At 34.6% G+C, this 27,285-nt stretch overlaps 1 long non-coding RNA gene across 2 annotated transcripts; it reads right to left on the minus strand.

Moving 5' to 3' along the window:
- Positions 1–27,285, minus strand: LOC118902356. 2 transcript variants are annotated; one of them, XR_005021551.1, is made up of 3 exons: positions 27,202–27,285; positions 18,783–18,961; positions 1–1,341 (listed from the first exon to the last, which is right to left on the minus strand). It is a non-coding gene; the product is annotated as an uncharacterized LOC118902356 (long non-coding RNA). The 2 variants fall into 2 exon arrangements; XR_005021550.1 differs by lacking the exon at positions 27,202–27,285 and adding an exon at positions 25,019–25,181 and having other exon boundaries at positions 18,783–18,975.

Below are 27,285 nucleotides of genomic sequence, written 5' to 3' on the forward strand. Positions count from 1 at the left end.
TAAAGTCAACAAAATAATGAAAACAGTTAACAACTCTAATATTTTGTGGCAGAATATAACTGCTATGATCATTTTGGAAGACAGTTTCGCAATATGTAAAACATAGACAAATATTTTGATTAACAGAATTTGTTCTCTGGAAATGATACAAAAGAACTTTAAAAGATAAAAAATATAAAAGAATATATTTATTATAGCATTTTAAAATAGCAGCCAAAAATTGGAAACCACCCAAATATCCAGCTATAAGAGAATAGTTTCACAAATCCCATGCATCAACAAAGAAAACTTATATAACTGTTCAGAGTGATAATTATGAAGCTTTTATAAATAGCATCAAAAATTACAATGGTATATCAAATTAAAAAGACACAATAGAGAATTATACACAAAAACCTATATAAGCAACAGCTGTATAGTAATATACAAAAGCAAAAAGTTACATTAAAATATAATTTTTTCTATATTTTAACTTATTATTGAAGGAGCTGACCTTTGTAATTGTATTGGATGCAAACATACTTTAAAAATCACTGATGGGAGGTCACTAAAGCACCAGATATGCTTTCAAGGAATCTTACATAATTTCATGTAATAGCTGTACAACTAATGAAAACACCTAAAAGGGAGCATTTGGGCATTCAAAAAAGCTAGTTGAGCCAGGTTGGCATAATGCCATTAGGTAAATTAACTTCATTGTTCTACTCTGTGGTAAAAGTCTTAGTCCCGTGATATTCTAGGCAGGTGTTTTAGAATTCACCCATGTATAGAATTATCAGTTTGTACTCTGACCCTCTCCACCCTTCCCATGTGATAGTGTGCAAATCAAAAAGTTCATAATAAATACTCTTAGTCTTTTGTTTTTGAAGCCTTTAAATTTAAATTTCTTAAACAGGAGAAAACAAGAAAAACAAAAATACAAGAAAAAAACCTTTTTTTCTTGGGTGTATAATAAGAGTAACCCCTCTCATATTCTGCCCTCATTCCTACACACACTTTTACCTCCCATGTTTTTATTGTAGTAAATTGTACGTCACATGAAATTGACCATTTTAACCATTTGAAGTGTACAGTCTAGTGGTATTAAATATATTCATTCCTACACACACTTTTAAAGATTTTCTATGACCTTAATATGTACTTTGTTAATTCACTCAGCAATTGGTTAAACTAGAGGAAGGTGTTATAAGGCTTGAATCTGTAAGTTTCCAGATGTTGAAACGGTATTTATCTCTTTTGATGTTGAGAACTTGTCAACTTCTCAGGAAGATTTCTCTGACTCATCAAAACTACTAGGCAAATCCTCCAAAAGCAGTCTCATTCTGCTTCAACTGACTCTTTCTAGAAGAGCAAAGGCAGAGGTGAACCATTCTCAGTCAAGTCATTAAGTGCCTTCCATGCAGCAAACATCGTGTTAGAAGCATTTGTACACAAAACCCTTATTATAGCAACAATCCGCTGATGTAGGTGGCATTATTCACATGTTACAGACAAGGAAACTGAAGCTCTGCAATTTTAAGAGGCTTGGCCAGGATGTGGAGGAACTAGGATTTCAATCCAAAGCTTTGCTCTCCAGGCCCACTGATGGTGCTACCCACCACAGCTACCCTCTCAGATTCTTGCAGTCTCTTCCAAGCAAATCCAGATGCAGAGAGCACACAGGCTGACTCCCAAAATGCTGCACACAGGAGAATGTTCCAGATACAACTTTTATTTTTTTTTTCTCACCACTTTTAACTCTTTGGCGTTCATCACTTAAAAATGACAACCCCTGAAGGTGGAGGTGGATTACATCTTAATTGTTATAGTCTAAGAATAATTCCTTTCTGGAGCATACTATGGGCTCTAGTAGATTTTTCCCTTGTGTGATTGTATCTGCTAAACTAGGACATGAGGAGCAAGTCTGCAGGAAATAGGTTATAGGTATAGTATATATTGATCTTGGATGTTTATACCTGTACTGATATCAATATAGATATAGAGAGAGAGATTATACAGAGTATATATACAGAGGTCTAGTACTGACACAAGGGCTGAGGTGCCCACACTTTAGACTACAGTTCCTCAGATTCTAGAAAGACCAGTCTTAGGACTATAAGCATTCTTCAGGATCTTAACTTAGTTGAAGAGAGGTTAGAGTTTGAAATAGCTCTGTGTGTGTGTATATAAATATATACATATACAATTGACCCTTGAACAACAGAGGTTTAAACTGAGCAGGCCCGTTTATAGGCGGATCTTTTCCAATAGTAAATACTACAGTGTTACAATGATATGAGGTGGTTTGAATCCCCAGATGTGAAACCTGAGATACAGAGGAACCACGTATACTGAGAGTAGACTATAATTTATAAATGGATTTTCAACTTGGCAGTGGGTGGGAGCCCCTGATGCCTGTGTTATTCAAGGGTCGACTGTATACAGCTTTGCAGGCCGGGACCTTAGGATATAAACTCTTCAGAATAACTGACTCTTCCAGTTAGCTAAGGGGTGGATTCTTTTTTAAAAACAACTTTTCCTTTTTTTCTTTTTAATGTTTTGGACAAAAATCTAAAACATACTGCATATTTGCTGCTGCTGTTTTAGGCTCACATTTTTCGGTGATGGTGATTTGTCTGTCACTGAGTTAAGCACACCACTTGTGTTGTCATTTAATCCCCACTCCCAATTTATGAGGTAGGTACTATCACCATCGTTTTACCAAAGAGCCTGAGGTTTGAAGAAGACCAAGCCTGAGGAACTTGGTCAAGTTTTCATAACTAGGAAGGAGTGAAGCCAGGATTGAAACTGGTCCTCTGACCACCTTACCCCCAAACTTGTTTAATCACATCAATATATTGTCTCTCTGAATAATTTAAGTCTTCATGGTGATTCTACCTTCTAAGATTAAATGTCGAGTTGACCTGCATCATAATAGAGTGGGACCATCTGGGCTCAAGACCACAATACTACAACAATATATATTACAATATATACATTGTAATTTATACTCTTTTTTCTTTTTTTTATTGAAGTATAGTTGATTTACAATGTTGTGTTAATTTCTGCTGTACAGCAAAGTGATTAGTTATACGTATATATAATACATATATATATTCTTTTCCATTACGGTTTATTACAGGATATTGAATATAGTTCCCTGTGCTCTACAGTAGGACCTTGTTGTTTATCTATTTTATATATAGTAGTTTGTATCTGCCAATCCCAAAGTAATATTGTACTCTTGAGACACTGAAGATAGGTACAAATAGTCACCGTTTGTATCTGCATTCAGTGCCCCAAGACTACAATGCTGTTTGGGTTCATGACACTTAAATTTTTCTTTTCTATGCCCTCTTTTGCTGAGCACGTAGCCTTTTGTGGTCAAAAGCATGTGGTTTGCAGAGTTAGAGAGAGGTATTCAGTTCTAGCTCTGACACACACTAGCAGTGTGGTCTCACTTTCTTCATCTGTAAAATGGGTGTAGTATTGCCTACACTGAAGAGAATGAAAAGAGACAATGTAGCTGAGTGTCTGCCACACTGACTGGCGAGCAGCAAGTTCTCAACCAATAGCACGCTATTATTATAGCCTATCACTGCTGTCAGGTGGCTAACCATCATTTCTCACTGCTCTCAGTGTTCCTGTTATATCTGGCTCTTTCACTAATTTGTACAGTCTAATCTGCTGGGGCTTAGAAAACAGTTCCTGTATTGGTAACATAGCAGAATGGACTTGTGCAAGATATTGGCGCTGAGATGAAGGTACAAAGTCAAGCCAGGAACAAAACAGGGGTGGAAATGCTAAGAAAACATGGACAACATTCCAAAGCACAGCCCATGCAGTTGAAACAGAATCAGGGACGTGACTGGGGCCAGACACTGGGGTAGCGCAGAGATACCAGTGGGAGAGCCAAAGTCCACGGCTCAGTCTGGGGTTACGAGCTGACGGGAGCCAAGCTGAAGATAAAGCACAGAGGCGTGGGGCAGGCAGGCCTGACTGGGAGTACTTCTTGTAGCCAGCAGCGTGTGCTAATGTTCCTTTTGGAGGCCTGGAGCTTTTCCACAAGTATACTTTGATTTTTTTTTATAGGTGCAACTCTCCAAGACGAGCATCGCTTAATCAGAATATAAACTTTTTAGATCTGAAGTTAAGGTGCAGAGACACTGAGTCAAGATTGAGGGACTATTTCCTTAAATAAGATAAATAAAAAGGAATTTTAATGTGTCCATTTTGTTTGACTGACTTTGATCTCTTTTATTTATCAGGGTTCTTTTTTAAATTGAAGTATAGTTGATTTATAGTGTTGTGTTAGTTTCAGGTGTACAGCAAAGTGATTCAAATATATATGTGTATATATATATATTTTTCAGATTCTTTCCCTTATAGGTTATTACAAAATATTGAGTATAGTTCCCTGTGCTATACAGTAGGTCCTTGCTGGTTATCTATTTTATATATACTAGTGTGTATATGTTGATCTCAAACTCCTGATTTATCCCTCCCGCCACTTTCCCCTTTGGTAACTATAAGTTTGTTTTCTATGTCTGTGCGTGTATTTCTGTTTTATATAGAAGTTCATTTGTATCATTTTTAAAAATAAGATTCTACATATAAGTGATGTCATATGATATTTGTCTTTCTCTGTCTGGCTTACTTCACTTAGTATGACAATCTCTAGGTCTAACCATGTTGCTGCAAATGGCATTATTTCTTTCTTTTTTATGACTAATATTCCATTGTATATGTATACCATATCTTCTTTATCCATTCAGTGGACATTTAAGTTGCTTCCATGTCTTGGCTATTATAAATAGTGCTGCAGTGAACATTGGGGTTCATATATCTTTTCAAATTATGGTTTTCTCTGGATATATGCCCAGCTTTTTAACTAAGTCACAGACAAATGAATTTTCTTGCTCACATGATGTATAAATAGGGTTGCCAGTAAAATAAGGATGCCCAGATAAATCTGAATTTAAGAAAAATAATGGATAAAATTTTGAGAATAAGTTTGTTCCAAATATTGCATGGGATGTATTTATGCTAAGAAATTATCCATTATTTATGTGAAATTAAAATTTAACTGGGTATCTTGTTGGGTTTTTTTTTAGTTTTTTGGTTTTTTTTTTGCTTTTTCTCATTCTGGAAACTATATATGACTGACTATAATAACATGAATAGTAGTTAAAAATTATTGAACACTTCCAGGAACAGTGATATATTTTAATGAGCATTATTTTACTTCTTACAACTGGTAAATGAGGTACAACTATTGTTCTCATTTTACCAGTCATGAAACTGGGGCTTGAAAGATTCTTTTCTAATAGTTTGCAAATGGCAGAACTAGAATTCAAACTCAGATCTGTCTGACCCTGGAGCCTTAAATAACAAACACACTCTTTTATTTAAATCTACACATAGAATCTGAGTCTGTGGCTGAGAAGGTAAATACATGTGTACTGGCTTTCTGTGACATTTGGATATTTGGATTCTGGCTACAGTCGTCATTCATTATACCTGGTGAGGTACTCACAAAATGCCGCCATTTTACCTCTCTGTATGTTTTCTTTGATCAAAAAGAGAAGACCCATTTCTTATTGCTCAAGTTCAGACAGGTATGTTACTGGGTTTTCTTAGCAGATGCTCATTTTCCTGTGCAGTTTGAGGCTGTGTCCAAGTGACTCAAAGAAAGCCTTCCAACCACTCTGGGTTGATGAGTCCCTGCAATACTTCATAACAACAATCTCACTTTCTTATTCATTTTGGTTAATAACCAAGCCTGGGGAACTCTGCTGGGCAAACATCGGTTTAACGTGGCTAGATTGGCCACTTTCCAGGAGCTAATTGTTGGCAATTCTCCCTTGCTATTAAATATTAATTATTGCAAGTAAGTGAAGCTAATAAAACCACTTAAGAAAATGGATGTCATGTTATCACACCTAATGATGGACGTATAAAGCTGTGTTGGTGCCCAGCCTTCCATGTGTTTTGGGAGTTGGGGATTTTGGCCTATTTAGCACAACTAACCTCTTTTAAATAGTTATTTAATCACTGGAAACCAAACTGCTACCGTATAAGTTGGAAAACTCCATTGAATGATTTCTAGAGGATGTATCATCAAGGACCAGAATTGAAAAACTACAATTTACACCCCCTGTCAGCTCTTCTGTTGTTATTAACTTCTATTGGCAAAACAGGCTGGAGACATTTAATATTAAAGTGACTAAGGCAATCATATAAAAGGCTTTCAAATAATGCCCAGCAAATGTATTCTTTATTGCATTTAACAGTAAGGATTTAAGGCAATTCAGGAGCTCATTATCATTAAGTAAGAGATCATTATCTCAGGAGATACTATAGAGAAACATTAGTTTTAAATTATTTTTTTAAAAAAGAAGTTGTATTAGCTAATTCCTCGAAAAACAAAAGCAGTGGAAAAACTTAATCCATTAAAAAAAGGTTCATTCTTTTTTTGTATACATAATATATTCATACTCATTCGTGTCCTTTTATGCAAAAGGCCATCAGTATTCCAGTTATCATTTTATTGCCATTTGCCTCTTTAAATAGACCACAAGAAAAAAAAATCAGAATTTTATCTCTTGAGTTCTGATTTCATATTTGAAAATACAGGCAACTGAAATCATTTTCAACTAATTAAGTCTTGTATAGAAACATTCAAATGATTCATTGGATTTTTCACTCTTCATCTGGATATTTGGGTTTTCTGTCAATGCCGTCACAGCTTGAATTTACCATGATAAACTCTGGCAAGATGCAAGTATCTCTCATATGACATCAAAGTGCTTGAAGGGAAATGAGTGTACCAGTTTCTCTGATGCAAAAATCTGACTGGATCTGAGACAGCAATTGTGAAATCTTCAAAATAAACCATCAAAATATAGAAATTAGGAATTCATGATACAAGAAAAGTAATTCTTTTCTCAAATTCTCTAGGCACCAAGTAAGCAAAAGTGTCTTGAAACTTGTAAGCTTGATTAGCAGGAGGTTGGGAAGACATGTAGTCCTATTATGATTACCTCAAACATCATGAAAGACTTTATAAGCTTCTTAGAGGTCATCACTTGTATTCTTTTAAGTACATTTTAAAACTCTGAAGACAATGGTGTTTGCACACTAAAGCACATGACATTTAATTTCATTGGGTTAACTTGACACAGTCGACTACAAAGCAATACTTTTTAATAATCAGTGTTTAAAGAGTTTAAAGAAATAAATGCCAATGGGTGCCAACATCAGAAAATTGAGAATAACAAAAAGGAACACTGGGTACAAGTCAGTGATAGAGTCAGAGTCATCTTAGTGCTTTCTGAGAGCTCACCATCTTTTCTAGTTCCCCTGCCTTCTATTTTAAACAAAATCATTATAAAATTCCAAATTGTAGGATCGTTGATTTTATTTCAGTATTTGGAGAAACCAAAAAGAAAAGTAAAGGATACACAGTATTCTAATCTCTTGTAATGAAGTTATTTTTTAATGCAGTTTTTTAAATTGAAGTATATTTGATTTACAATGTTGTATTAGTTTCAGGTGTGATTCAGTTTTATATATATATATATTCAGATTCTTTTCCATTATAGGTTATTACAAGGTATCGAATGTAGTTCCCTGTGCTATACAGTAAATCCTTGTTGTTTATCTATTTTATATATAGTGGTCTATCTGTTAATCCCATACTCCTGATTTACCCCTCCCCACCTTTTCCCCTTTGGTAACTATAAGTTTGTTTTCTACTTCTGTTAGTCTGTTTCTGTTTTGTAAATAAGTTCATTTGTATTATTTTTAGATTCTACATATAAGTAATATTATATAATATTTGTTTTTCTCTGACTTCAATTAGTATGATATTCTCTAGGTCCATCCATATTGCAAATGGCAGTATTTCTTTTTTATGGCTGAGTATTATTCCATTGTATATATATACCACATCTTCTTCATCCATTCATCTGTTGATGGACACCTAGGTTGCTTCCATGTCTTGGCTATTGTAAATAGTCAATGCAATATTTTTTAATGAAGAGGAATTAACCCACAAATTATGTTTTTTTTCACACTTAATGAATTAACATTTAAGAACTCTATATGAAGGGGGTAAATATTTACACATTTAACACCAAATCTTTATCATCTCTCTATTTTCATGCAATGAATGAGTTCTCTTTAAGACAATATTAGAAAATCTTCTAAAAAATTATTTTATTATGGAAAATCTCAAGCATATACAAAAGGAGAGAATTGTAAATGAACCCAGTGTAATTTTTGTCCAAATTGACCAGTTGTCAATATATGACTGATCTTTTCATCTGTTCTGTCAACTAGTCATCTTCTCTCTGCCCCATTATGTTAAATCCCTGACATTACATTGTTTCTTCTGTAAACATTTTCTTTCTTTAAGACAAAGACTCTTAAACAAACCCATAATTCTATTGTCACATCTTAAAAAGAGCAATAATTTGCTAGAATCATCAAATATCCAGTTCACATTTCTCGTGTTTTTCCCCCAGTTTTTAAATTTGAAATAGGATCAGATAAAGCACATACACTGTTGTTTTTTAATATGTCTTTTAAGTTTCTTTAGTGTAATTTTTGGCATAAAGGTGGTCATAGACATATTCTCTTATATAGTGACCTTTGCCTTACTACTGAGGTGGTTAAAGTAAAGCACAATGTTTTAAGACTGATAGTTTATCTATGTAGTATCAAGTAAAACAATTTTATGGCATCTGAGTCTAAGCATTGTTTACTCAAAAACACCTGGTTGATTTATTTCTTCTTTTTATTCAAAATTTTTTATTGTGTACATGCAGGAATAAGTGGTAAATGTAAATTTAAATTTTGTCATTTTACAAGTTTTGAAATTGATAGATATCTTTTAAAAACAGCTTTCAGATTGAAATACTCAATTAAAACCATAATTGGTGGTTGCTGATACATTATATGCCATTCTAATTACACATTTTCTCCTACTTATATCAAGATCTTTAATTTGGTTCCAAGTTTATCTTGGTTATCGATTAAGATTCTTTTTCTGAACCACGCAAGTTGAATATAAAACTGTCAGAAGACATTTACATTTAGATGTAATTTATATAATTAATTGTAACTGAGACTGTAGTTGTTAGAAATCAGTTAAAAGCAAAGTAACCCACTAATCATTTTATTTATTTTTTTAAAAAAATCATCATATTATGCTTGATTTTATTCTAGGTAAGGATTTGATTTAAAAATGCCTTTTGACTGAGTAGTTTCTACTCACTAGAAATGAGCTGGGATTTTTTTTTCCTCCTTGAACTATTTAGTTCACTTATCCAGGACATATATTATGAAGATAGCATTTAAGAGTACCTTTTATTAGTGATGCTTCCTTATTTGCTAATGAGCATGAAAAGTAAGAATTGGAAGTAGATAATATTACTGTTATTATTGCTTAACAGACATGTAATTTACTTACACCAGCAAAGGGGTTTCTTGTTTTCTACAGAATGTGTTAAAGTATTTTTCTCTTTTCTGAATGAACATATTCTCCTAATTATCCTGATTTTCCAATACATTTTTGCCTTTGTAAAGGAAATGTAACTGCAGCGTTATATCTTCAGTTGAATTTTCTAATCTGCTTAACAATTGAAGTTGCTTTTACAAATATATTTTCTATTAAAATTCTGAACAGCAAATAATTCACAGAGAAAGTAGTTGTCTGTACCATCCTTACGCCTCCTTTATGTAACAATAGGTCTCTAAGGAAAGTTCCTCTGGGCAGTGGTAGGAACTCAGCTAATGCTTATAGAGCACTTAATATGTGCTAGGCACAGTTGTAAGCACCTAATACGCATTAATTTATTTAATCCTCATAACAACCCTAACAGGAAGTTACTATTATCATGCTCTCCATTTTACAGATGAGGAAACTTAGGGATAGAAAGTTTAAGTGACTTATGGACAGTTACGCAACAAGTTGTGGTGGAGCTTGGTGAACCAAGGCAGTCTGGCTCCGTAAGTTTACTTTTATCCATGACACTATACAATATAATAAACGGGAAGCATATCCATGGTTCCATGGGATTGGGAAGAGGGTGACTGCAAAGGGGCATGAAGGAATTAGTTGTTTGGTATCATGGAAATATCCTGTACCTTAATCGGGACGGTAGTGGCAACATGACTGTATTCATTTAACAAAACTCATCCAACTGTACATGTAAAATGGATACATCTTACTATATGTAAATTATACACTAATAACATTAATTTATAAAAAAGCGTCAAGACTCACTTTATGGTCTATGGTAAATTTGGGCAACTTTTGAGTGCAGTGTTCTCTGTATGACCAGATTGACAGTGAGAACAGTGCATGCAAAAATTACCTAATACACATCCCTTTGAGATGCAATAGAATATTTAGCACAGTTTGTTATATGGTGGATCGTAAGGTGAGTCTGTCACCATAGATAAGCTTCAGATCTTCTCTATCCCTACTGATTTTGTCAGCCTGCTCTATCACAACGAAGAGAGCTATATTAAATTGATTGTGATTTGTGTTTCTCCTTTTCACTGTCACTTTTGTGTATATATTTTCCATCCTTTTTTATGAGGTATATGTAGATTGTTAGCACTGTTACATTTGCTGCTGGATTGATCTCTTTATCATTAGGAATCATCTCTATTGATTTCTAGTCATGCTTTTTTACTAAAGTCTTTTAAAATTTATATTAGCATAGCTACACCATCTTTCTTTTGGTTACTATTTGCATACACATCTTTTTCTGGCCTTTTGCATTCAGCCGTTCAGTTTCCTATATTTTATTAGAACATGTGCTTGTATTGTTCTTGATTTTGTTTTTGTTTTTCATAATCTGGGAATATTTCATTAATTTTTATTTAATTAGTGTATATTTGAGTTTATATTTACCATCTTTGTATTTTTTAAATTAGTTCTCCCAATTTTATGTTCTTGTTTCCTTTCCTTTATCTTCCTCTTTTCAGATTAATCAAATTTTTTCTAATATTCCTTCTTCACCTCTGGTAATTTGTTAATTATATATTGTTTTTCTATCTTTTTACTATTTACTTTGAGATTACAAGATGTATACCTTGCTTATATAGTCAAGTTATAAAATATAACTTTACCATTCCCCAATAATGCTTGGAATTTAGACCATTTAAATTCCATTTACCCTTTTTGTGTTATTCGTGTTATTTTGTGTTATTGCCATAATTTCAATTCTGCATATATAATTAAACCTAAAAGAAATTATTATTATTTTGCTCAGTCAATATTAAGTTATACTTACTACATAGTTATCATTTCAATTGTTCTTTATTTCTCACTGAATACGGGGTCATCTTATTTATTTATTTATTTTTAAATTTATTTATTTATTTACTTTTGGCTGCATTGGGTCTTCGTTGCTGCATGTGGGCTTTCTCTAGTTTTGGTGCATAGGCTTCTCATTGCGGTGGCTTCTCTTGTTGCGGAGCACGGGCTCTAGGCGTGCGGGCTTCAGTTGTTGTGGCACGCAGGCTCTAGAGCACAGGCCCAGTAGTTGTGGTGTGCGGGCTTAGTTGCTCTGTGGCATGTGGGCTTTTCCTGGACCAGGGCTCGAACCTGTGTCCCCTGCGTTGGCAGGCAGATTCTTAACCACTGCACCACCAGGGAAGTCCCAGGGATCATCTTATTTTTGCCAAAGAAATCTTTTTAGTGATTCTTTTAGTGCAGGTCTCTGGATTTTTTCCCCCACTTTATATAGAATTCCGATGGGTAGATATTGATTTGAGTACCTTCAAGGTGTTGTATCATTCTTTTATAGCTTTCATTCCTTCTGTTGGAAATCACTTGTTAGTCTTATTATTGCTCTTTTTAGTAATGTATTTCTCCCATGCCCCCAACCCCCTACATCTCTGGGTGCTTTCAGATTTTCCCTTTGTTTTTGGCTTTTAGCAGTTTGAATGATATGTGGAGACTTCACCTTCCTTGCTTTCATCCTGACGGTGTGCCAAGAGCTCCATGAATCTGCGACTTGATGACTTCCCTCAACCATTTTCTCTGTAATCATTGCTTTGCTTGATTCTCTCTCTCCTCTCCTTCTGTACTCTGATAATATGTTGGACATTTTAATTATTTTTCTTATATATATTTCTTTATTTTTAATCTTTTTTTATTCTTCTGTGTTTCAGTATGAAAATTTTTGATCTGTATTTCACTTCACCAGTTAACTATTGTTCTCTGTCTAGTCCTTTAATCAAGTTTGTAATTTTAATTATTGCATTTTGCATTTCTGTAACTTCCATTTGACTTTTTTTAAGATTTAAATACCCTGGTGAAATTTTCCACTTTTTCATCTATTTTCTTCATCTTTCTTTCTATTTTCTTGAACATATTAGTCATGATACTTGAATGTCCTTATTTGATAATTTCAATATCTAGATAACCTCTGGATCTCTTTTTAGTAACTACTTCTTTTCTTGGTGTGAGGTCAGATAGTCCTAGGTTTTGTTTTTGTTTTTTTTGGCATAGATAGTGTTTTTTGATTCAGTGTCTGATGTCCTATATGAAAAATGTAGAGGCTTGCTTATATCATCTTCCTCAAAGAGCAGAAAGAGTGGATTCCCTTCAGAATCCAATCAGAAATTAAATTCAAGGCTGGATTGCAGTTTTTCTAAGGCTCCATCTGGGTCTCTCTGAACCCTGTTCCCAAGGTGTATCTCCCAAGGAATTCTAATCTAATTGAAAGCCCAGGATCTACACTTGAGCCCCTTTCTTCCGGGGTGTCCAAAACTCAAGTCCCTGTCTCCTAAGTACTATGACACTGCCAAAAACTCTCTTTGTTTTTTGAAGACGTTCTGCTTGGCTTCTTAGATCCCTTTCCCCATGTAGCTGCAGAAATCAATCAATGTCATGAGGGGAAACCAGCAGAGTGTGGATGTTGTTCTTTTCCCCTCCTTTCTCACTGGGCTCACAGCTCAGGTCTCTAATTTATGTCTCTCCAGCCTTGTGGGATGGTCAAAAGTTCTGTTTGTTTTTCTACCTCTTAGCAGGGACATCTGTTTGGCCTTTTCCTGGATTCCCCAGCCTCTTGTTCCATGCTCTGAATGGCCAAGGGCACCAAGGGAAAAAACACTGCAAAATATCCACTTGACTTCCTGAGCCATTTCTCTCTCCCCAGGATCTTATACTTTCATGCCCTGGTTGCCTTTAGCAGCAATCTGATACCCAGACTTATTCTTTGGTTCAGCTTTTCTCTTTATGTTTAACATATGCTTTGTCTAATTCCAGATGCTCCATCATGCCCCATCATGAATCTTCATGTCCCAGATAAAACAACATCAAAACCACAAACAATTTAGCACCTTCAAGAGGCAATATATGGGAACAATAATAGTAGGAGATTTATAAATCATATGACACGACAGGCAAAATAATAAATAAATAAATAAAACAAACAAGGATATAGTGAATCTCAATAACAACATTAATTAAATAGAACTAATAGTTGACTGTTTAACTCTGTGGCCTGATAACAGAGAATGTTCCTTCCCTTCAAGTCTCTATGGGTTGTTTCCCAAAATTGTCTAGATGAGTGCAAGGAGAATCTCAATAAATCCTAAAAAGTAGAAATATTACAGACAATATTCTCTGACTATAATGCAATAAAAATAGAAATTTATAACAAAATTTTAAATAAGAAAATAATTTGAAGTTCTAATTTCTTTCTTAATTCTAGTATTAACTCTAGCATTGAAGAGAAAATCTAGGCCAAAATTTCATAGCTGGAAAGTAAAAACAAGCTTTTAGATCCAGAAAAACCTATGCTACATGACAAAAACTGTGGTTAGAGAAATGATTATAGCCATAAATCTTTAGGTTACTCTGAAAGAAGAAATTAAATTAATATTATTAGGTATTCAGAGGAATATTTTTTAAATTATGGCAAAATTTATTTTTAAAGTAGGAAGGAATAAAAATAGCATAAATTAGTAAAAGAGAATACATTAGAAACAATAAATAAATTCTAAAATTGATGAGAAATAATAACAATAAAATAGATAAACTATTTGCCTAGCTCTCATAGAAAGTTGGAGAAATCACAAAGACACAAATTTAGAAATGACAAGGACAGAACCAATGATAAAGTAAATTATAAGAATGGCAAATACTTTACTGAAAAAAAAATATATTCTTATACTCCTCAATTTCTCTTACATACCGTTTACAATTCATCAGTGAATCTACCTGTTAAACCTAAATACATCTCAAATCTGATCACATCTCACCACCTTCCCTGGTACCTCTTCTTTTCAGCCACCACCATCTCACCTCTACCATTTCCCTCTGCAGCCTAGCTTTAGCCTCCTACTTTCCAATCATTTTCCACAAAACAGCCAGAGGTATCTTTTTAAAATAATAGTTCAGTTATGCCATTTTCCCTCACACATCTCAACCTTGGCTTCCCATGTCTCCCAGAATAAAATGCAAAACCCATGAGATACTATGTGGTCCTTCTTGCTACTGCTCCCACCTACAATCAGCCAACTGGTCTCCACTGAGCACATCCCTTACTCAGTTCCTTTCTACTTGCTGTTCCTGCTTCTCTCCTCTCCCCAGTTATTGAAATGGCTCACTTCCTTCTTTATTCAGGCCAAAGTTTAGTAACTACCCAATTTAAATAATAATTGCTCTTTGCCACTGTCATTCTCTATTCCCTTGCCCTAATTTATTTTTCTTCTAAGTATTTATGATCACTTGACTTATTGCATATTTAATTTTTAACCTGCTTTTTTTTTTTTTTTTACTAGAATATGAGCTCCAGGAGAACAAGAATTTGTCTGTTTTGATCATTGCTCTTTCCCTAGTGTTTAGATTAATGCCTAGCACATATTAGTACTTGATAACTATTTATTGAATAAATTAATGAATGATATGATATAATTTACATCTGGAAGGCCTTCGGAAAATCCACTGAAAAACTTTTGCAAATAGTAAGAGAATTTGGCAAGGTTTCAAAGTTCATATAGTAATAACAAAAAAGGCAAAATATCTAGAAATAAGTTTAACTATTATTATGCACGACTCTAATGATGGACATAGAGAAAGATTTGAAAGAGCAGTGAAAAATACCTTACTCGAATAAAAAGAATCAATATAGTGAAGAGGTCAATTTTCCTTGAAATTAATCCACAAGTATAAGATGATACTAATTAAAATATGTGTATTTGGGGGATAAATTGACAAGGGATTTTTTTGGTAAATTTTTACTGAAAAATAATCAGTTGAGAATAATTAAGAATATTCTGGACAGATTACAAGTCATATGAACATTCATATTTTATGCTTTTATTTATGTTTGAGATCATTTTCTTTAGTATTTAAAGCCATTCTCACTCCCCCTTCTGACCTGCTTGGGAAGCCAAAAGAAAAAAGGGCCACACATATCATAGGAGAGAATTCCAAGAAAGAAAGAACAGTCTATAGATTCTCAGACCATAAGGAGTTTAAGTAAAATAAATTCAGAAGAATATGCATCAGAGCTAGTGATTAGGAGGATGGTGCAAGTTCAGTGTGCTGTGGGGAACAGTATTCTGGGGCCAGTGGGGTAAAGAAGTAGAGACTGAAGGTAGGTTACACCTTCAAGGAGCTTGGTCAAAAGGGGAAGGAGAGAGAGGAATTAGAATACAGACGGATTTGGGATAAGTAATGGAAGTTTCTTTCTTTTTTTTTAGGTAGGATATACCTGAATATGTTTAAAAGCTGTAAGAAAAGATTCGGTTTTGGCTAACTCTATATGTAGATAAATAGGGGCCAACCAGGCCATGAGGTGGGTGCAAGAGTTAGGAAGCACCAGCTAGGGGAGGGCTGAGCAGGGCTGGCCTCTGGGCTGCAGAACAAAGAAAAAAGTCCTCTGAGAGGGGAGAGAAAATCAAAGGCAGGCAGATTTTCAACTTTAATGAATCTAAAGGGAGACTCCTGATTCAAGGCAACAGGATAAAAACAGTGTAAATAAAGCTGTCCTGAAAGGCATTAAAATGGACCATAGGAATTAGATCCTGGAGAAATTGCCTGTGCGTTGGGAACATAGCCACCATGCTTCTTATAGAGCTCCTGTTGCCCTGCAGAGAAGGAACAATTAAGGGTGCCAACCTGGCTGGGTAAATAAAGATGTTGAAGATATTGAAGAAAGAGATTGCCACAGATAGAATAAGGTCCCCGAGGACATGAGGTGGTTTGGCATCCTGACCACAGGTTGAGTAATTAACTTTATTAACACCATGCAAACCATCCATGGGATTCTGAGCCAAGGAGATTAGGCTTAAAGGCTTTTTTAAAGTGCATAGATACAAGAGCTCTAGGGGGAAATTCAGCTTGCTTTAAGAGTCTGAGGGGAAAAAAATATATATGCATTAAAAAGTTTGCATATTGTGTTTTTAAAAATCCCCAATTTTCTTAACCATTTCGAAAAGTATGGTCAAATAGACTTCATATAATATTTGTGTTTAAATGACCTTTTAGTAGTTTTTAAATGGTTATTACTCTTTCCAGCTGAAAGTATATTTTCTAACGTGGCCTTCTCTGTACCAGTCCTCCAAAGTGCTCTTCTTAATTTCCATTTAATGAAAATCTCTACATTTATGGGTTTGTATTTTCTTTGGATTTAAGTTAATCCTTCAAGGAAAGCGTTAACTCTCTGAGGCTACTGGAACTTTGCTTTTTGGAACTGTTATGTTTACTGTTAGGGAGTAACTTTGGCACCAGGGAGAACTTGGCTCAATAGATATTTTCAACAAAATTACTGATATAATAAATTTTAATCAGGATATTTGGAATAAAAATCTCGACTTAAAAATGATCTAATATTTAAAGGCAGAATAATTAAATTTGTGATTTATATTTTGTTTTTTAGTGTTTCTCTGAGAGGTCCTTGTGCTTCATTGAACTTATTTAGAGTCACTGGTTCCATGAAATCCAGTATTATTTAAAATAAAAATCTAGTATACTGATGAAACTATCTGGGTTGATAAGTTAAATATCTGGATTCAGAAAGAAAATAAACTGAATAGGGAGAGCAACAACAACAAACAAACAAAAAACCAAAATTCACACTATGGATTATTTCCTTCCCTTTTCTTTTCCTTCATTTTGGATAAAACACTTGATAAAAGGCAGGAACTTTTTCTTAGAAACAGTGTCATTTGCAATGGATTCTTAGTTATTAGATGCTCATTTGCCTGAATTATTACTGTTTTGCAAATAGTAATTTACGAAGCAAAGTTAATCATCTAAACTTTGAAATTAGCTCTCCAAAATCATAAAGGTTTATTCAGAATTTTTATTGGGACCTTCTATGTGTCTCCCATTTTTGCCAATGCCATTCTATTTTTGTCTCTCTAGAACTGTGTAACAGGTTTTCCTTACTTTGTAAACTTTGACATACATGTATAAAGAAAATATGTTGTATACTTATTTCATACTATTTCAAAAAATATTTTTATTATTTTGCCTTAAAGTTTCAATTAAGGATTTGGAAAGAGATAAATAGTTAATGATTTGGATTTTGAACCAGTGCTGCATTTTAGAAAAATATGACCTCTTGCTATCTGTTAATCACACTGATAACTTGGAAATGAGTAGAAAATTCATATTTTTATTCATTCACATAACAAATGATATCTGATTTATGGTTCATGCTAATCAACATTCCACGGTCTTGCACCGATTCCCACATATAGTATATCAATGTCTGACATAATCAAAGCCTTACAGTAAAAATCAAAGAATCTATTTATAAGTATATTTTAGAAAATCAGCAAGCTATAAGATCTATTTGATTGAAGCAGATTACAAACGCTAGTTATTATACCATCGAATTAATCAACGTATCAAAAAATTAAAGATTAAGAACTGCTTGGCCTAATTCTCTGTTTCCAGCCAGAATGGAACTAAGAGTATGTTTTCATGAATGTGTAGCACACAGTAACTCTCTCCCTCTTCCGTATCCTCTTTTCTGTTTGTCCCTGAGCAGAAAATTACCCGGTAGGCACTAGTGGTCTATGTAGCTGTTTTGGGAAGGATTTATGCCTGTTGACTTCAAAAGGGTTGGAAGTCTAACCTTCCTCTGAGGAGAGAAAAGTCAGATATGTGAAAGGAATGAATTCTCTCTGGATGGATTTATTGACTCAATCAACAAATGAAACTTACATATTTGGTATTTACCATGTATGCAACTCTCTGCAGTGTGGCAGTGCATATAAGGTTTATAAGCTAAATTGCGTTCCATGTACTTGTGATTTACTTGGACAAATGAATGTGAGGATTATAATGGATATATTTCCTATTCTGCCTCCGCTTTCATTTGTCTGCTTTAGACCTGGGATCCAATCCCACTGTGGCCAGCTAGGCATTGTTCAAAGGAAGGCTCTCACTGAATAGCTGTAAGACAGGAAAAAACTGGGAAAATAAGTAATAGGGCAGAAGCAGCTGCCTACCCCACCACCATATAAGCTAAGATTGCTAAACTGTGGAGGGGAATAGAGAGCTAGAGAATCAGAGAGGTCTTAGAACTAACATTGAAAAGGGAAAATATTACAGCATTTCTTATTCAGTTTAGGAATGTAAGGCTGAGAATAGAGAGATCGAATGCCTCTCCATATGGAATGTTAGGAAGTAGTAGCCTCACAGATGTGTCCTTGCCAAATAAATGCCAGTAGGTAGTGAAGAGGGCTGTTTGGAGATTATCAATGACAGAAAGGACAAAGGGTAGCTGGGAGAAGTTGGGCACTTCTGCTGGTCTCACCTGGGCTTACACAGAGCAGTCCTCTGGTGGCTTGATTGAGGCAGCGGTTCTAAGGTGACCTCACTCACATGCCTGCAGTCTGGGTGTTCCCTCTTGCCTATGATCATCGACCTAGAAAATCTCTCGTCTTTCAGTAGTTGGTGCCCAGCCTCCTTAAACAGCAGGGGTATTTTCCGAGACTGTGAAAGAAAAGCTAGAAATCTTCTTGAGAATTAGGAACTCTTAAAATAGGCTCTGGAACTCATGCAAAACCAATTTGGCACATTCTGTTGGTCAAAGCAAGTAGAAGGTGAGCCTAGCTTCAGGGAGTGGTGAAATAGATTCCACTACTTAATGGGTGAGCTGCAAAATATTTGTGGTCATATTTAATCTGTTACAATCCATCCCGTGGCTACAATTACGTAATTCCATATGCAAAATCTGCTTATCTCTTGCACAAAAGTCTCATGTCTTGGAGTGTTTAGACCATGCAATACATTGGCCACAAGTCACCTGTGTCTACTGAACAATTGAAATGTTGCTGGTCCTAATTGACATGTGCTGTTATTTAAAATATACACAGGATTACAAAGATTTAGTAAAAAGGATGTGAAGTATCTCTTTAATACTTTTTTAATATTGATTAAATGTTTTTCTTTTAGCTTTATGGAGATACGATTGATCTATAACACTGTGTAAGTTTAAGGTATACACCGTGATGACTTCATATCTGTACATATTGCAAAATAATTATTGCAATAAGGTTAGTTAACACTTCCATCACCCTACACAGTTATTATGTGTGTGTGTGTGTGTGTGTGTGTGTGTGTGTGTGTGTGTGTGTGTGTGGTGAGATTTTTAAGATCTACTCTCTTAGCAACTTTCAAGTATATAATACAGTAGTGTTAACTATAGTCACCATGCTGTACATTACATGACCAGAACTTATTCATCTTATAAATGAAAGTCTGTACCTTTTGATCACCATCACTCATCTTCTTACCCTTCCACCCCCAGCCCCTGGCAACCACCAATCTGCTCTTTGTTTCTAAACATTTGGCCTTTTTTTTTTTTTTTTTGATTCCACAAATAGGTGAAATTATAAAGTATTTGTCTTTCTCTGACTTATCTCATTTAGCATAATTGTCTCAAGCTTCACCCATGGTGTCAGAAATGGAAGGATTTGCTTCTTTTATTCTGAATAATATTCCATTGTATTTTTTTCTTTATCCATTCATCTGCTGAAGGACACTTAGATTGTTTCCATGTCTTGGCTATTGTAAATAATGCTGCAATGAATGTGGGAGTACAGATATCTCTTTGAGATAGTAATTTCATTTCCTTCAGATATTTACCCAGAAGTAGAATTGTTGGATCATATGTTAGTTCTTTTTCAATCTGTTGATGATTTCTTCTGCCTTGCAGAAGCTTTGTAGTTTGATGTTGTTCCACTTGTTTATTTTTTGCTTTTGTTGCAAAAATTACTGCCAAAACCAATGTCAAGGAGATTTTTCCCTATGCTTTCTTCCAGGAGTTTTATACTTTCAGGTATTACATATTTAAGTCTTTAACCAATTTTGAGTTAATTTTTGTAAGAGGTGTAAGATAGGGGTCCAGTTTCATTTCTGTGCATGTAAATATTCAGTTCCCCAACACCATTTATTGAAGAAACTGTCTGTTCTCCATTGACTATTCTTGGCTCTCTTGTCAAATATTAGTTGACCATGTATTTATGAGTTTACTTCTAAGCCCTTTATTCCATTGCTCTATTTGTCTATCCCAGTATAATACTGTTTTGATGACTCTAGTTTGTAATATAGTTTATCAGGATGTGTGATGCCTCCAGCTTTGGTCTTCTTTCTCAGTATTGCTTTAGCTATTTGGACTCTTATGTGGCTCCAAATGAATTTCAGGGTTGCTTTTCTCTTTCTTTAAAAAATACTTTTGGAATCTTGATAGGAATTGCGTTGAATCTATAGACCATTTTGGATACTATGAACATTTTAACAATAATAATTCTTCCAACACATGAACATGGGATTTTTTCCATTTATTTGTGTCTTGTTCACTTTCTTTCATTGATGTCATGTAGTTTTCAGTGTAGAGATCACTGAAAACTGTAGAGAAATTTGTTTCTTGGTTAAATTTATTCCTAAGTATTTTATTGCTTTTGTGCTACTGTAAATGGGATCATTTTCTTTTTTTCCTTTTCAGATAATTCATTGTTAGTATATAGAAATGTTACCGATTTTTGTATGTTAATTATGTGTCCTGCAACTTCACTGAATTTGTTGATTAGATCTGTGCGTATGTGTGTGTGTGTGTGTGTGTGTGTGTAGTCTTTGGGATATTTTTACACATAAAATTATTATACAAATAGAGACAATTTTACTTTTTCCTTTCCAATTCTGATACCTTTTATTTTTTTATGTTGCCTGGTTGCTGGGCTGGAACTTCCAGTACTATGTTGAATAGGAGTGGTGAGAGTTGGCACCCTTGTCTTGGTCCTGATCTTAGAGGAAAAGCTTTCAATCTTTTACTGTTGAGTATGATCTTAGCAGTGGGTTTGTCATTCATGACCTTTATTATGTTGATGTACTTTCCTTCCATACCTAATTTAAGACTTCTTAGCATGAACAGATGTTGAATTTTGTCAAATGCTTTTTCTGTGTATATTGAGATGATCATATTATTGTCTTCTTTCATTCTATATATAGTACATTTATTGATTTATAAATGTTGAGCCATCCTTGCCTCACAGGGATAAATCTCACTTGATCATGGTGAATGATCCATTTAATGTGCTTCTGAATTTGGTTTGCTAGTATTTTATGGAGAAAAATTTTTATCCATATTCACCAAGGGTATTGGCTTATAGTTTTCTTTTCTTATAGTGTCTATTACTGTCTTTGGTGTCAGGGTAATGCTGGCCTTATAAAATGAGTGTGGGAATAGTCCCTTCTCTTCGGCTTTTTAGAAGAGTTTGAGAATTGGTATTAATTCTTCTTTAAATGTTTGGTAAAACTCGTCAGTGAGGCCTTCTGGTCCTGGGGTTTTCTTTGTTGAGAGGTTTTTGATTCGTGATTCAGTCTCCTTACTAGTAATTAGTTTGTTCAGGTTTTCTATTTCTTCCTGATTCAGTCTTGGTAGGTTTTATATCTTTAAAGGTTTTTCTATTTCTTCTAGGTTGTCCAGTTTGTTAATGTATAGTTGTTCATAGTATCCTGTTATGATCCTTTGTATTTCTGTGGTATCAGTTGTAATGTCTCCTGTTTCATTTATGATTTTGTTGTTTCTGAGTCCTCTCTCTTTTTTCTTTGGATAGTGTAGCGAAAAGTTTGTCAATTTTATCTTTTCAAAGAACAAACTCTCATGTTTGTTTTCTTTTCTATTATTTTTCTCTTCTCTGTTTCATTTATTTCTGCTCTAATCTTTATTATTTCTTTTTTTTGAATTTTATTTATTGTTTTTTATACAGCAGGTTCTTATTAGTTATCTATTTTATACATATTAGTGTATACATGTCAATCCCAATCTCCCAGTTCATCCCACCACCACCACCACTCCTGCCGCTTTCCCTGCTTGGTGTCCATATGTTTGTTCTCTACATCTGTGTCTCTATTTCTGCCCTGCAAACTGGTTCATCTGTACCATTTTTTCTAGGTTCCACATATATGCATTAATATATGATATTTGTTTTTCTCTTTCTGACTTACTTCACTCTGTATGACAGTCTCTAGATCCATCCACATCTCTACAAATGACCCAATTTCGTTCCTTTTTATGGCTGAGTAATATTCCATTGTATATATGTTTATTATTTCTTTCCTTCTGCTAACTTTGGGCTCAGTTTGTTTTTCTTTTTCTAGTTTCTTAAGGCATAGAGTTAAGTTGTTTATTTAAATCTTTCTTGTTTCTTAATGTAGCTGTTTATTGGTATAAATTTTCCTCTTAGAACTGCTTTTGCTGCATCTCATAAGATGTGGTGTGCTGTGTTTCCATTTGTTGGTCTCAAGATACTTTTAAATTTCCTCTTTAATTTCTTCTTTGATCTATTGGTTGTTTAGGAGATTGTTAATTTCCATGTGTTCATGAGTTTTCCAGTTTTCCTCCTGTTATTGATTTCTAGTTTCACACCATTGTGGTCAGAGAAGATACTTGATATTTCTTTTTTTGTTATTTTGTTTTTGTTTCTGTTTTTTTGATATGATTTCAGTCTTCTTGAATATACTAAAAATTGTTTTCTGGACTAACGTATGGTTTCTCCTAGAAAATGTTCCATGTATGCTTGAGAGGAATGTGTATTCTGCTCTTGTCAGATATATTGTTCTGTATATGTTTGTTAGGTTTGTTTGGTCTATAGTGTCGTTCAAATCTGCTGTTTTGTTATTGATTCTCTGCCTGGATGAGAATTAAAGTGACCAATTATTATTGTATTAATGTTTATTTCTTCTTTTAGCTCTGTTAGTTTTTGCTTATATATTAGTGCTCTGATATTGGGTACATAAATATTTAGAATTATTATATCTTCTTGATGAATTTACACTTTTTTATTATATAATATTCCTTTTTACCATTTTTAGTTTAAAGTCTATTTTGTCTGATACAAGTATAGCTACCCGTAATTTATTTTGGTTACCATTTGCTTGAAACATCTTCTTTCACTCCTTCATTCTCAGTCTATGTGTGTCTTTCAGGCTAAAGTGAACATCTTGTAGTTACCATATTGTAAAATCTTGCTTTTGATTCATTCAACCATTCTATGCCATTGATTAAATAGTTTAATCCTTTTATGTTTAAAGGAATTATTGATAGGTAAGGACTCACTATTGGTATTTTGTTAATTGTTTTCTGGTTGTTTTGTGGATCCATTGTTCTTGTTTCTTAGCCTGCTATCTTTTGGGGGGGTATTTTGATGCCTTCTGGTATTAGTATGTTTTGACTTCTTTATCATGTTCTTTTGTGTAATAATTATTACAGGTTTTTCCCTTGTAGTTACTATAAGGCTTACATAAAATATCTGAAAATTATAACGCTCTATTTTAAACTGATAACAACTTAACTTTGATAGTATTCCTAAACTTTACACTTTTACTTCTTCCCCTCAAATTTTAGGTTATTAATGTTACAGTTTACATGTTTTTTATATTGTACATTCAATAACAGATTATTGTAGTTATGGTTATTTTTTACTACATTTGTTTTTTACCTTCTAAACTAGATTTGTAAGTGAATTGTGCACTACTATTACCATATTACAGAATCTAATTTTGACTATATATTTACCATTACTAGTGAGTTTCATGCTACCTTCTTATGTTTTTATGGTGGGAATTAGCATCCTTTTACTTCCACTCAAAGAATTCCCTTTAGCATTTCTTGTATGACAGATCTAGTGGTGATGAACTCCCTCAGCTTTTGTTTGCTTGGGAAAGATTTTATCTCCCTTCAGTTCTGAAGAACAGCTTTTGCCAGGTATAGAATTCTTTTTTAACAATTTTTTTCTTTCAATATTTTGAATATGTCATCCCATTTTCTCCTGGCCTGAAGAGTTTCTGTTGAGAAATTTACCATTAATTAATCTTATGGAGGTTATCTTGTATATAACATCTCTCTTTACTCTTGCTGCCTTCAAAATTCTTTCTTTATCTTTGACTTTTGACAATTTAATTATAATTTGTCTTTGTGTAACCCTGTTTAGGTTTAACCTTTTTGCATCTCATGGATTTGGATGTACATTTTTCTCCCCACGTTTGGGAACTTTTCAACCATTATTGCTTTAAATATACTTTCTGTCTCTTTTTCTTTCTCTTCTGTCTTTGGAATTCCCATAATGTGTATATGTATTTTTTTTTTTTTTTTCTCCTGTGACTGGATAATTTCAAATGTCCTATCATCTGGACCACTCATTCTTTCTTCTGCATGGTTGAGTCTTTTGAACTCTCTATTGGATTCTTCAGCTCAGTCATTGTTCTTTTGAGCTCTAGGATTTCTGTTTGGTTTTTTTTGTTTGTTTTGTTTTTGGTTTTTTTGATGGTTTCTTTTTCTTTGTTGAACTTCTTGTTTTGTTCATGCATTGTGTTCCTAATTTTGTTTAGTTGTCTGTCTGTTCTTGTAGTTCACTAAACTTCTTTGGGTCCTCCCAAAGAAGGGAGGACCCAAAGAAGTTTATTCTGAATTGACAGTTCATAGATCTCCATTTCTTTAGGGTCAGTTATTGGAACTTTATTAGTTCTCTTTGTTGGTGTCATGCTTACCTGATTTTTTTGTGATCCTTGATTCCTTACATTGGTATCTGTACATTTGAGTAAGTGGTTTCCTCTTCCAGACTTTACAAGTTTGATTTGGCAGAGACAGTTCTTCGCCAGTCAGCTCAGCTTTAATTTCTAGATGTATCTACTGGTAATGTCCTTTGGCAGGTGGAGCTCATTATCAGCATCTGTTTTGAGACAAGCTCACAGTCTGAGCTCTTAGGTGATGGGGTAGCTCCTGGCTGAGAACAGTTGGATAGGACTACTGGCTTGCTTCCCTGCCTAAGTGAGGCTGTAGGATGGGCTCTGAAGTTGTCTAGGCTCTCTGGTCAGGCTTTCTAGACAACTGGCATGGGTACTATCCAGAAGTAGGCAAGGCTATGAATTAGCTTCCCTGCACTTGTGCTTGCCAGGACAGGCCCCATGACCTGCCTGGCTCATTGTTTGGGGACCTAAATCAGGCAAACCTATACACTGAATTCCCTGGTCAGACAGGGCTACTGGTTTTGCTCTGCAGATGGAGAAAGCCACAGGCTATGCTCTCTGTTCAAGTGTCACTATAAGCATGGTTAGATGGGTTATGCAGCTTCCTGTGTGCTTTGGTTAGATTCCCTGGTCTGAGAGGCTGAAGGCTGTATTCAGCAATGGGTGGGGCTACAAATTAGTTTCCTGGGCAGAGCAGGAAAACCAGCTCCAAGGCCAGGAAGGCTCTTTGTTTGTGGTCTTGACTCAAGCCAATCTGCAACCCAAGTTCTCTGGCCAAACAGGGCCACTGGCTTTGCTCTGCAGACAATTATCTCTGCCTGTCTGGACTCTGCTCAAGCATTGCTGGGCTACACAGCCTCTAGGCTTTCTGGCCACATTTTCTGGTCAGATGAGGCCAGTAGTGGGTGGGGCTATGAATTAGCTCTCCTGCCTGGGCAGAGCAGGGGAACCCTCAAGCCAAGGAAAGCTCTTTATCTTTTGTCTGTTGGTTTTCACTCATGATATTGCCTTTACTTGTATACCTGATTTTATCCAACTTTGTGATAATAGTATTGATATATTAAAAATTGTCTGGAAAAAGTTTTGATGACTTTCATATGATATCATCCTTCACAGAGGATTTTCGTTGGCTTTCTCAGGACGCATAAGGGTCCTACAGGTTCAGAAATACTTAAAGTCAAGAGTTAAGCTTCCTGGGCCCAACAGATGATAGGTTGCATGTTCAAGAGAGGGTTGGGTTTGCTTATTCCAGCTTACTTTATGGGTATCACCCTTTGGAGTGGGTACATTATCAATGTTCCCTCTTCTAGCAAGTTCCTGATTTTGACTTTTATTTCTGCAGTCCCACAAGGCCATCAAAAGCACTGCTCAGCCTGTCAACTACTCCTACAGGAATGGACAATATTCTTAGGATAAGTGTGTTTTGAGTACCTGAGCTTATATCTCTGTCTCTGATTTCTTGTCTTCTTCCAGATCTTGGGCCAGCAAATCCTGGGGTATCTTTAAGCTCATTGATGTCTCTGAGAAGAATTTTGTCTATAGCCCTATGTTTATCATTGATCCTCAGGTTTACATGTGGCATCATGTTACTACTTTTTTCTTCATCTTCAAGTTAAGAATTACATTTATAACTCAAACATATGATAAAATTCAGAGTGTTAAGGAAATATGTCCACAATGACATCAGCATACAAGTTCACAAAATTATTTTAATTAGCTTCACAAATATCTTAATCATGCACATCTTTCTTCCATTTGAATTATAAGATTTCCTCCCAGGAATTGTTTAAAATGTCAAACATCATCTAGAATTTATGCAAAAAAACTTGAGATACTGAAATATGCAGATTCTTTAGGAAAACAATGAGTAAAAATTTGTAGTAAACTATAATATAGTACAATGAGTATCTAAATTTAGAATTTGTGGTATTAGTAGCTCTTCATGAAAGTTTCTAGATCATTGGATGGTACTGTTTTATATACTTGAATTAAATTTCTTTCCCTTTTTGAATTAAACCTATCTCTTTCATTCAAAAAGAGCTTAAATATTTCATCCTATATTTTAAAATCTTTAGTTTAAATTCCATTGCAGCAGCTACAGATCAAGTAAATGGAATTTTAGGAGGAATGTTCACTGTATACTTCTAATGGGCAAAATACTGCAATGCTAGCTGGACAAGGCAGAAAATCAGGAAGCTACTTACCATAATAAGAAGTGAGGATCAAAATAGGAGATTGGACTTGCCACTACTTCTGAATATCATATGTGGTGAACCCCAGAGGCTCTG

This window comes from Balaenoptera musculus, chromosome 10 (assembly GCF_009873245.2).
Source record: "Balaenoptera musculus isolate JJ_BM4_2016_0621 chromosome 10, mBalMus1.pri.v3, whole genome shotgun sequence".
Classification (NCBI taxonomy): domain Eukaryota; kingdom Metazoa; phylum Chordata; class Mammalia; order Artiodactyla; family Balaenopteridae; genus Balaenoptera; species Balaenoptera musculus.